Here is a 10913-nt window from a genome sequence, read left to right on the forward strand (position 1 = left end):
AAGATATGAAAATATTCGTCTTGAAGAGAGGATTCTAATGGCACCATTGGCTGTCGTAAATTCGTCCGCACAGCGCTGAAAACTTAGAAACAAGTTTCCGGCGAAAAAGGGGCGAAATAGCAGATTTTCTTTTTTTCCAATTTTTTAATTAATTTTAATTATATTAACTAAAATATATTTTAGTTAATTATGAATATTTTAAAAAATTAATTGGAAAAAAAGAAAATCTGCTATTTCGCCCCTTTTTCGCCGGAAACTTGTTTCTAAGTTTTCAGCGCTGTGCGGACGAATTTACGACAGCCAATGGTGCCATTAGAATCCTCTCTTCAAGACGAATATTTTCATATCTTTAATTTGAGTTTTCGTCAATTTAAATTTAATATAGCAATTTAATACTTATTTTTAGGGTTTGAAATGCCAAAAGGAAAGACAGAAAATAAGCCAAAAAGCCCTTTGTATATTATATAGACCCAAAGAGGGGTATTTTAGTCTAAATTATCGTTAAATATGACCTAAATCGCAGAAAATAACTACCAAACGCAGCAGATACACGTTTCCTCCACTTCCCCTTAGTTGCTAACAGAATGGAGGTTTTTAACGTATTCTGAAAATAGGGGGGTATTTTTTGCATACTTTTTAAAACACAGGGGGATTTCATGCATTTTGTCCCAGAATATTAGTTTACATTTGCATTATGACTATTTTCTTTCTTTGCAGTGTTTTGGTCCACAGTTGTGGTGTGCACGGCAGACACTATTATGCATTCATAAGCCCAACTCTATCCAACCAGTGGTATTGAATTAGTTATGGAATTTAATCCATAAAAAATTGCATATCTATATTTATAAATGTTCTTTAGCTTTGTATTGTTTAGAAGCTTAAACTTAACTAGCTTCATTTGATACACTATGTGTGATTTTGGTACACTATTAATTTTTTTATGAAATAAATTTAATAGAATTAAGGCTTGGCATGTAAATTGCAAACTTTGGAGTTATGGAATGCAATATGGTGATTTCGAAAACAATGGTTTCAGGTATAAATTCCATGATGAACGAGTGACAAAAGTAGACATAATAAAGGCTTTAGACGAGCTTTCTGGAGGTGAAGAAGAAGTAAGTTCTCCTTTCATTTTTCATGCTTTTGTTAAAACTTGTTGATACTTTCTTACCTTTTCATTTATGTCTTGACAGCATGTAATGACGAAAAATGCATATAATGCCCCCCTCAAGTTTACGAGGCAGTCTAATGCCTATATGCTGGTGTACATACGTGAAAGTGACAAGGATAAAATACTGTGCGACATTGATGACATAGATATTTCTCAACATCTTAAGGTTTGATAAAAAATCAGCTTAGGTCATTTTTGCTTTTATAAAAGAAACTTAGAGGGTGTTTGGCTAATTTTAATTGAAACATCTTAAGCTTCTAGATCTTGTAAGATATTTTAAGATTTTATAGATATTTATTCTTACTTTAAAAATAAGTTCTTAAATTATTTGGATAAATATGATGCTTGAGCTTGTACGACATTAGAGTGTTAGACGTAATAAGCTTTTGGATTAATTATATTTTGTCATCCGTACTATGACCATTTTTACACATTGGCATCTAAACTTTTTTTGTGTCAACTTACTATCTTAATTTTACAAAATTTTACAATTTGCCATTTGTAACTATTTCTCAATCAAGTTTTTTTATCGAAAAAACATCACATATATGTGCAACATGCAATGTTCTCTAGGCCTAAAATCAATAAAAAGATGATCATATATGGCAAAGAACTAATTTCGCAAAGTTGATATGGTAAGGTGACACAAAAAGAAAATTTCAATAGCGAAGTGTAAAAAAATGGGCGTAGTTCGGATAGCAAAATATAATTTACCCTAAGCTTTTTATAATGTAATAATAACCAAAAAAATTCATCAAACTCTTAGAATTTAAAATTATACAAATAGATAATTTTGTTTTGGGGGGATATAACTTATATGAAGGTTAAAACTGAAATACTAACAAAATTGTGAGTGTGTTTTAGTTTTTTGGACATTATTTGAAGAACTTATAAGATATTTTAAAAACAAGATAGGTGAGGTTAACCTTTTCTTAAAGAGCTTATAAGATCCAAAACATCTTACTTAGGATCTCATGAGCTCTTAAAAATAAAATTACTAAATGGTTCTCAAGAGCTTATAGGGTTCTAAACATCTTATAAAATGATCTGATCATGTGCTTATAAGCTTAGCGAAACATCTTGTTATTCTTTTTCTATATATTTCGCATTAGTAAAATTTTTTGTTCGTGTAGCAAAGGTTGAAGAGGGAGCAAAAAGAGAAAGAACTAAAGAAGAAAAAAAAAAGCAGAAGCTGATATGTACATCATTGTAAAGGTAAATTATATTGACAATTCTTCTATATAGTAACAGTTTTACTATTTCATTGTCTTCATTTTTTAGGCAGTAATTAGAGAACGATGGTGATGTCTTTAGGTTGTGACTGATGAAGATTTTGCAAGGCAGATTGGAAAGGATATATGTTTTGATTTAGTGGATCATGCCAAAGTTAGAAGTTTTTGTGTTCAGAAGCTTATGCCATTTTACACTTTTAAGCTATATAAGTATTTCCAATTGATTGAAGTTAGATTCTCATAATCTTAACAGTTATTGTGTCCTTTTATAAAGATTGAACTTTCTATTACAATTCATGTTGTAGTTTTTATTCCATAGCATACATACACACCTTAATTATAAGATTACGTGATTAATTTCATCTAAGGAAGGATTTTATACACATGTCGTGTATAAAATGTAATAGAATTTGTAACTAACAACTGCACTAGAAAATTTAATCTCCCCCTATGTCAGAGAACAACCAATAATAAAAATCAACCTTATTAGTTCACTAGCTATCAATTGGAACTTTTCTTATTGTAAAATCTGCTTGTTTAGGTATGTAATTGTATTTTTTTCCCCTCTGCATATGATTAGCCTGTGTCCAATATCATTTACTCTTACGGGAGTACACTTTTGTTCTTCTTGTGAAGCATGTTCTTTTTTAGTAATTTTAACCATTTAACGTTTTAGTTGTTGTTGTTGTTATTCTTGTGTTACTTGTATTGTATCGGGAAAATAGCATGTTTCGTCCAATATGTTAGTAATTTTAACCATTTAGCATTCTACTATTCCTTAAATATCCATAATGTAATTAAAGTTGTAGTTCTTTTGACTCTTTTGTCACTTGTACTATGTTGGAATAATATTTTTAGTATCGTAATTTAGGGTGATTTTATTTTTTGTCCCGTTGGTTATGGAATTCTCACATTTGTCCCTGTAACTTATGAAAAGTAATACTTTTGGTCTCATTACACCTTTCTGTTAAATATTTTAACGAAAATACTTGGTCGTTGGGCCTTTACACTTTTGGTACCTTGGTTACATGACTCTTACTTTAGTCGGAACGTAAAAAGACAACACTTTTGTTTCCATGCACTAAACTATCACGTAGTTTTTTTTGTTAATATCTAATGGAAAGGTGTCATGAGACTAAAAGTGCCAAGTTTTGAAAGTTGGCAACCAAAAGTGATAGTCCTATAACCAATGTGACCAAAAGTGGACGGCTTTATTTTATGGGAAGAAAAATGTTATTTTTCGATACTTGTACTATGTTCGTATTAGCTAAAATTGAAGATGATTGACAGGAAAAGACTGCCAGAGAATTTCTTGCACCAGTGTACTTCCAGCATTTTTGGCTATAGGGAAAGCGCCGAAATAAAACTCATCATCGTAATCGGCCATTGACACTCCTAGAGGAGTCCTACACCGTAAACATCTTATGCTTCTTAATTATTATTTTTTATCGCTTTTGCCACATCATTATGCGGTTTTTCCTGGTTGTGTTTACATTGGATTTTCTACTCCTGTTTATTTAGTTTCACATATATATTTTGACGTGTATAAAATATTTCCCTTAGATAAAATTATAACATAATCTTTATACACGTGATCTGTATGTGTAAAACAAAATAGAAGATGCAACAAGAATTATAATAGAAAATGCAGTTCGAGTTGTGTTGGATAATATATAGCATTGACTTCTTGTTTCTATTTTTGTTTCGGTAATTGTAAGGGTATGAGTTCGAAAAAATTTTAAGATTCAAGCTCAAGTTCGGGCTCGACATAACTTGAAAAGGAAAAACTAAGTTCGAACTCAAGGTTATTCATTAAGAAAATTTAAAATTTTGATTGGGAAGATAACATTAAAACATTTATGTATTTAAGGATATTTATTAAACATATTACACACAAAAAAAGAAAGATTTACCTTATGTTTAATCATAAAAATATTTTTATATATATACATTTTTTTTAATCAAAACTAGTTAATAAATTATGAAAGTATAATGACAATTAATATGAAATTGAATGTATAATAATATTTAAATATTTATACTGATCGATTATTACAAAATATAAAATTTTAAAAACTTCTTACTTATGCTAATTCTACAAAATGGATTAGTTTAGTTAGCAAAGATGTGTAAAGATAAAAATTAAATTATGTAAATATTTAAACATAACTTGCTAATTTACATATTTCATTAATAAAGTATAAAACATACAAAAATATTCAGTATTTCTTGGAATTTTTCATCACTATAACGAAGATTATCTTATAAACGTTTTTTGTTCTGAATTAATTATATAACAAAATTTTTTAATAATATATATATATGTAATTGAAAAGAAAATTTTCTAAAAATAAAACCAAACTGATTATGAAATAATTAAGATACTGCTATAGCAATTTAAATTATTATTTTGATAATTATGTAAAATAAAATAGAAGAACAAGTAGTATTATATCTCAATGTATAACAACATAAAAAATACTAAATCATTTATTAATCATTACTTTAGTAAATACATAAGTTAAACTATCATATTATTTTATAGAATTCCAAAAATAAGATATTCGTTGAACACAGTTCTAATATATTTTACATTATAGTATTAAATATGTATTTATTTAGGGATAATTAGGATGCCTTTTCTTTAAATTTGGTATAAATTATACATAGATTCCATGTGATTTGAAAAATTACATCAAGTACTTCTGATTTTATTTTCATATAACAAATAGTTCTCCCCGTTAGTGAGCATTCACCAAATGTGCTGATATTAGCAAAAAAAAATTGAATGAAACTTCATATTTACGTTTGATTGACTTATTACTGATTTATTATAGGTCAAATATTTTTTTTCTATTTGAACTACTCTTATACATCTTCACGCACGTTAATGCGAGCAGATATATCTTCACCCTTATAAGGTGTTATGCAAGGAAAAGTTTGTTTGACCTGCAATGCAATAAGTGTCATTCGCGGGTAAATATAGTTTTCCATTCCAATATCTTTTACTAATATATAAGAAAATTCTATGAATTTTGACTAGTAGAGGAATTAAGTTGTTGGATGAAAATAAAAGATATTATTACTAAATATAATTTTTCAAACTACAGACAATATATATATAATTACGTCAAATTTCAATGAAGTGTAAAACTAAAAATATATAAGTATTAAATAAAAGAGAAAACTTGCAGATAGAAATATATGTGGAAGGCGTGATTAGAGTTTGTTGATTGGCTCTACTTTTGATCTTGATCAGCACCGTTTCCACTTTGGAGTTACTTACATGGGTACTAAATTGGAGACACTTGACATTTTGAATGTTGCCCTCATTTCAGATTGTTATATGATTGTATATGATTGTAGGTCAGCCATTTAAAGAGGTTATCAAGTAAGAATTCCAATGATGAGTTGCAGTCGTTTTTAGAAGTAGAGTGTACACAGGTAATTCCAAATGTATGCAGTAAATGAGCTTTGAAGGCCTTTCTTTACATAATTGGTCTTATTAAATTTTAGTACTATGATTAAGGATTTGTGCATCGGCCCTCTCCCTGATAAAGAAAGTGATGACATTTTACTGCTCTTTAAGCTTTATGAGAGTGAGAAAGGGGAGTTAAGGTATTTTTCTTGTTCCCTTATTTCGCATGAGGTTCTATGTGGAGTAAATATCTATAGAAAGGACATACACGAGTAATTTCCTGAAGAGTAAAGATAAAAGAATGGTATTGGCCTTTAATCTATTCTCATTTCATACCAGATATGCTGGAAGACTTTTTGTCAAGAGCTATGACAAGCCATCAGATATTCTAGAGAAGTTAAATCAACTTGCAGGCTATGCTCCTGATGATGAGATAGAACTCTTTGAGGTTTGTTCCAATATATGAATGGAAGAGATAGTATTTGCTTATTTCTACATCATAGTAACAATCCTAATAGATTGTTGTTAGCTGCAACTTAAAATGAAACCCACATGCAACTGTTTTCATTAAATGGAGCTATTATTACATCTATCAAATGTCATGGAGATGAACATAACTCATGTTAGATGCAATTTCTTTACAAGGACTTAAAAATTGCTATGCATATGAAATATAATGCACATATTCATTTTAAATGGTGAAGATATCTTTCATAAAATGCATATATACAGTTTAAATGTTGAAAATATCTTTTACAAAATGCCCAAATATTTTTTAAATGGTGATGATATCTTGTGTTTTTTCCTTCTCAGGAGATAAAGTTTGAGCCCACAGTCATGTGTGCATAAATTGACACGGGACTTACATTTACATTTAACCAGGTATATGAAAATCACAAGTATCTTGTCAGGACAAAGATTGTATTTTGATAACTTTCCGGTTTCTTTTATTGCAGCTAGAGGATGGGGACATTGTCTGGTATCAAAAGTCACTGTCTGCTCAAACAAGGAAGCTATTTCGTTGCCCGGATATTCCATCATTCCTCGAATACCAGCATATCCTTCAAGTACATTTTCATAAATATTGTGGTCATATTACTTAGTAAAATTTATTTGTATGTATTTGCATCTTAGGTAGAATCACTATATTGTAGTTACAAGATATATGCTTCACATGTCATATTTCTTTCTTATGTTGATCGTGTTGTTGGATTGTGGGAATATCTTTTCCTAAAGTATCAAACATAATCCATATTGGTCTAACTTGGATTTTTTGGGCATATAATTCATTTCAATATTGCCGCTTTCACAACTAGCAGTCCTTCATATTTGAGCTTTTCTTTAATGTAAATACGTCAAGCTCACTTCTGTCTTCCTCTCTCCCCGATGTAGATGCGGAAGCGCATTTATGTGAAAACTCACTTTATACGTTCCTTCACCTGGACCTAGGTGCAGATGAGCATGCACATGCGTACTTCCTTCTAACCTTCAACTTTTAGTTATTTTTAATGAGAGTATATCTCCACTAGATGTTGTCCTTGTTATTCTTTCAAATGCTTCCTTCTCACTCAAATTCTCTTCTATAGGTTCCCTTTGTATTGTAACATCAATAGTTATTTATAATTTTAGACTTCATAGAGTAGCTTTGCATTTGAATGAAAACCATATCTCTAGCTCTCTCGAGTTTACGCTTATCCAATATCTCGTGCCTAGAAAATGAATCGTTATGTGTTTACTTGAATTTTATACTTAAAAATAGCAATAAGAGGGTTAACGTAGATGAGACTCGTATTTGCCACATTGGAGCTTGCTATTGCAAACACCCTATGCTGCAAATCTCTTAAGATGAACAACCCATTTATTGCACTGCCATATTAGACATTTGCGTTCTTGCTTGTTCTCGAACTTATCGTTTATTTTTCTATGCATGTTTCTCCTCCTTGAGATAGTCCCTTATATCACATACTCAATTATGTGCTACATATTGACTATTGTATAAGCTAACTAAAGATAGCGTAGTTAAATTATTTCTAGCCCATATTATTTGTTCCATATGATGTTGTTGGATTTTTTGGCCCATGGCCCACCCCATCCCCCCCACTTGGATGGCAGCCCACTTGCTGCCTGGCCCATTACCCTACCCAATCCACAAACCCTACCCTTCTTCTACTTAACCCTATTCTTCCACTATTCAGTCGATGCCTCTTCCTCTCCCTCCTTTCTATCTCTGGTTTTGTTTTTCTCAAGTTTCCAATGCTCTTGGAACTCTCTCATCATCTCACCTCTTTCTATCTCTATGCTTTGTGTTCTGTCTATATAAATATATATATATATATATATATATATTGGTCTTCTATGGTTTTAAAGAGATAGAACAACAACAAAACTAAAACCCCTTTTCGTGAAATACTTTGTGAGAATATTTTCTGAGTGTGAAAGAAACTTCTTATTGGAATTTTGAGTGATTCTAAATGAAGCCTTAGTGGTATCTTTATGGATCTTTGTGTCTTGGTGGCTTTGTGGGTTTTTCGCAACCATGAGGGTTGCCGGCCGATGGTGGCGCTTGGGTATTCGATTGCCAGATCTGGCTCCTATGCCGATTACTTTACTACTTTCCGTATTGCTATTTTTTTGTTATTCGTTCTTTATTCATTGATCTGAAATTATTGTGTAAGGGTTTTCAAATCCACCATTATCTTTGCAGTTGTTGTTTCATTTGGGTTCATCACTTTGTTGAGATATTTCCAACATATCTCATCATAATATCTTCCAGGAATCTTTGACATTCCTAACTCTTTCTATTTCTCCCTCTGTTGCTCCTTGTTTCTTGTTATTTTAGTGTGATGCCTATGTTTGTGTGATTTATTGCTCTTTGACTTCTCTTTTATTTTCTCTTTGCATTTCTCCTCCTTGAAATGGTCCCTTTTATCACATAGTTGATGTTCTGCCTCATATTGACTATTGTATACGTTAATTACCTGAAAAAAGCATAATTAATTACATTCCAAGCCCTTATTATTTATTTGACTACAAAAGGTTTTACCTATTAAAGTATTTTGGTATTTGATGCTATTATTTGCTTAAAAAATATACAAAATATAAAATTTGTACATTCTCACCTCCGAGAAACAATGAATCATATCAGAGTATAATATTATCGAGTGATCTCATCATATTATCTTCTACGGTTCTTTAAAAGTTTTGCTTTTTCTCTTGCACCTGGTCTTGATTCCCATTATCTTAGTGTGCATGTGCGTGTGCATACCTGGACACTATTAGTTATTCAATGTACCCTATTTATAACATCTATTTCTTTTCAGTGACCCCAAAATAATGGTTCTAAGTCTAAAAGTATTCTTTTTCCCCGCAACTACCTTCTTGTTAAAGCAATGATGTGATGCTTCTAACTTTCATCTAATATATCCTGACTTTTTAGGTTATCCACTTTTTAGCCTGAAAAGGTTGAATTTTGTTTACAACTGTGAGTTCAATACAAGACAGACTTTTAATTCTAGAGTGTAATTTCCTATGTGATGATTGGTAATATTAATCCACTTAATGCTGCTATTCAAATTTCACTAATTGTGAAGGTCAAAGCTTGATTCATATGATAAAGTTGTTAAGAGAGTAGCGAACAAATTTGGAGTCGATGATCCGTCCAAACTACGACTTACATCACACAATATCTACTCTCAGCGACCAAAAGCCCGTCCTATAAGATTTCGAGGAGTACAAAACTTGTTAGAGATGTTGCAGCATTACGACCAAGTATGCATTCATACAACTCTAAGTCGGGGTTCATTTGATGAGGGTGTGAAAGTAACAAAGTGCGTACATATGCAAGACTTGCAAATTTATTATATATTTAGCAAACATTAAAAATCTTATTTGTTTACGATATACAGCTGGAAACTCACAGTATTAGGCGTCCAAAAGAAAGCACTATTGGTGATGTGCTTGAGCATCTCGAGGAGAAGGTAATATAGCTGACAAGTTATTACCGGGAGTGTGCGTGCGTATGTTCCTAGAATTCTAAGATTTGTCACATAACATAGCGTTATATGATTTTTTAACTATTCCAATGTTTACGTTAAACAGGTGAAACTTTCTCGTCCACATGCAGAGCTCAGGTTGTTGGAAGTATTATCGCACAAGATCTATAAGCTCCTGAATTGTTGCATCTTCTTTTTGTTGCATTCATTAGTTTCGTAATATTAATATCAAAATAATATTTTTGTAAACTTTTGCATAATAATCCAACTTATATACTTAAATTCAATTTATTTTACGCTGAAAAATCTTGTATGGATTGACTACACACAAATTGCACGTGTCGGAGATATGCACTCTGACTTGGAAGTTGAGTCTCAGTACTTGCTAAATTGCACGTGTCGGAGATATGCACTCTGACTTGGAAGTTGAGTCTCAGTACTTGCTAGGTTTTTGTATTTAGCCCATGTGGTCTTCACATAGTAAATTGTATATTGTGTTTCCAAATGGATGTCAGAAATTCCTTATGTCTAGCCTTCTATGCTTATTTTTTTAAGTTGTTGAGACTCGAAGTTCCCACAGATATATCCTAATAGTGATAAGATCGCAGCAATAAATGACAATCTTTGGACTTTACGAGCAGAGGAGTTCTGTTTCTGTTTCTATACATATGTGTGTCTATGTATATAAATGCTTGCATTTTTCAGGTGATACACATAACAAAAAATATCTTGCTATTTGCTTTCAATGTTAGTACCGTGTCTTTGATAGGCTACGAAATTTTTTCCTTTAAAATTGGCTTCCGCATATGTTCATCTTTAATATCAACAATTTCTCCACCTTTATAATTTCTCATTGCAGATTCCAGAGGAAGAGAAATTTCGTTGCCCAAGTAAATGTTTGATTCATGTGTGTCGCCTCATGCATGAGGATGCTCAAAACCAGACGGTAGTATTTTCAGTTCGTTACTTCATAGTTTTCGTCAGATATTTGTACTCGTTCTACTTCTCTAATTCAACTGCAACTGCATTATCTCTTTCATTTTCTTACTTTTAATTCTTATATATTCATTTTGCTTCTGGCAGCGAATTAATAATCTTGG

General features: G+C 31.3%; 1 pseudogene; it reads left to right on the forward strand.

The window, feature by feature from the left end:
- Positions 1-694: 694 nt before the first annotated feature.
- LOC110013289 lies at positions 695-10033 on the forward strand (annotated as a pseudogene).
- Positions 10034-10913: the final 880 nt, after the last annotated feature.

The sequence above is a fragment of the Sesamum indicum genome, unplaced genomic scaffold, assembly GCF_000512975.1.
Source record: "Sesamum indicum cultivar Zhongzhi No. 13 unplaced genomic scaffold, S_indicum_v1.0 scaffold00106, whole genome shotgun sequence".
In the NCBI taxonomy this organism is placed as follows: Eukaryota; Viridiplantae; Streptophyta; class Magnoliopsida; order Lamiales; family Pedaliaceae; genus Sesamum; species Sesamum indicum.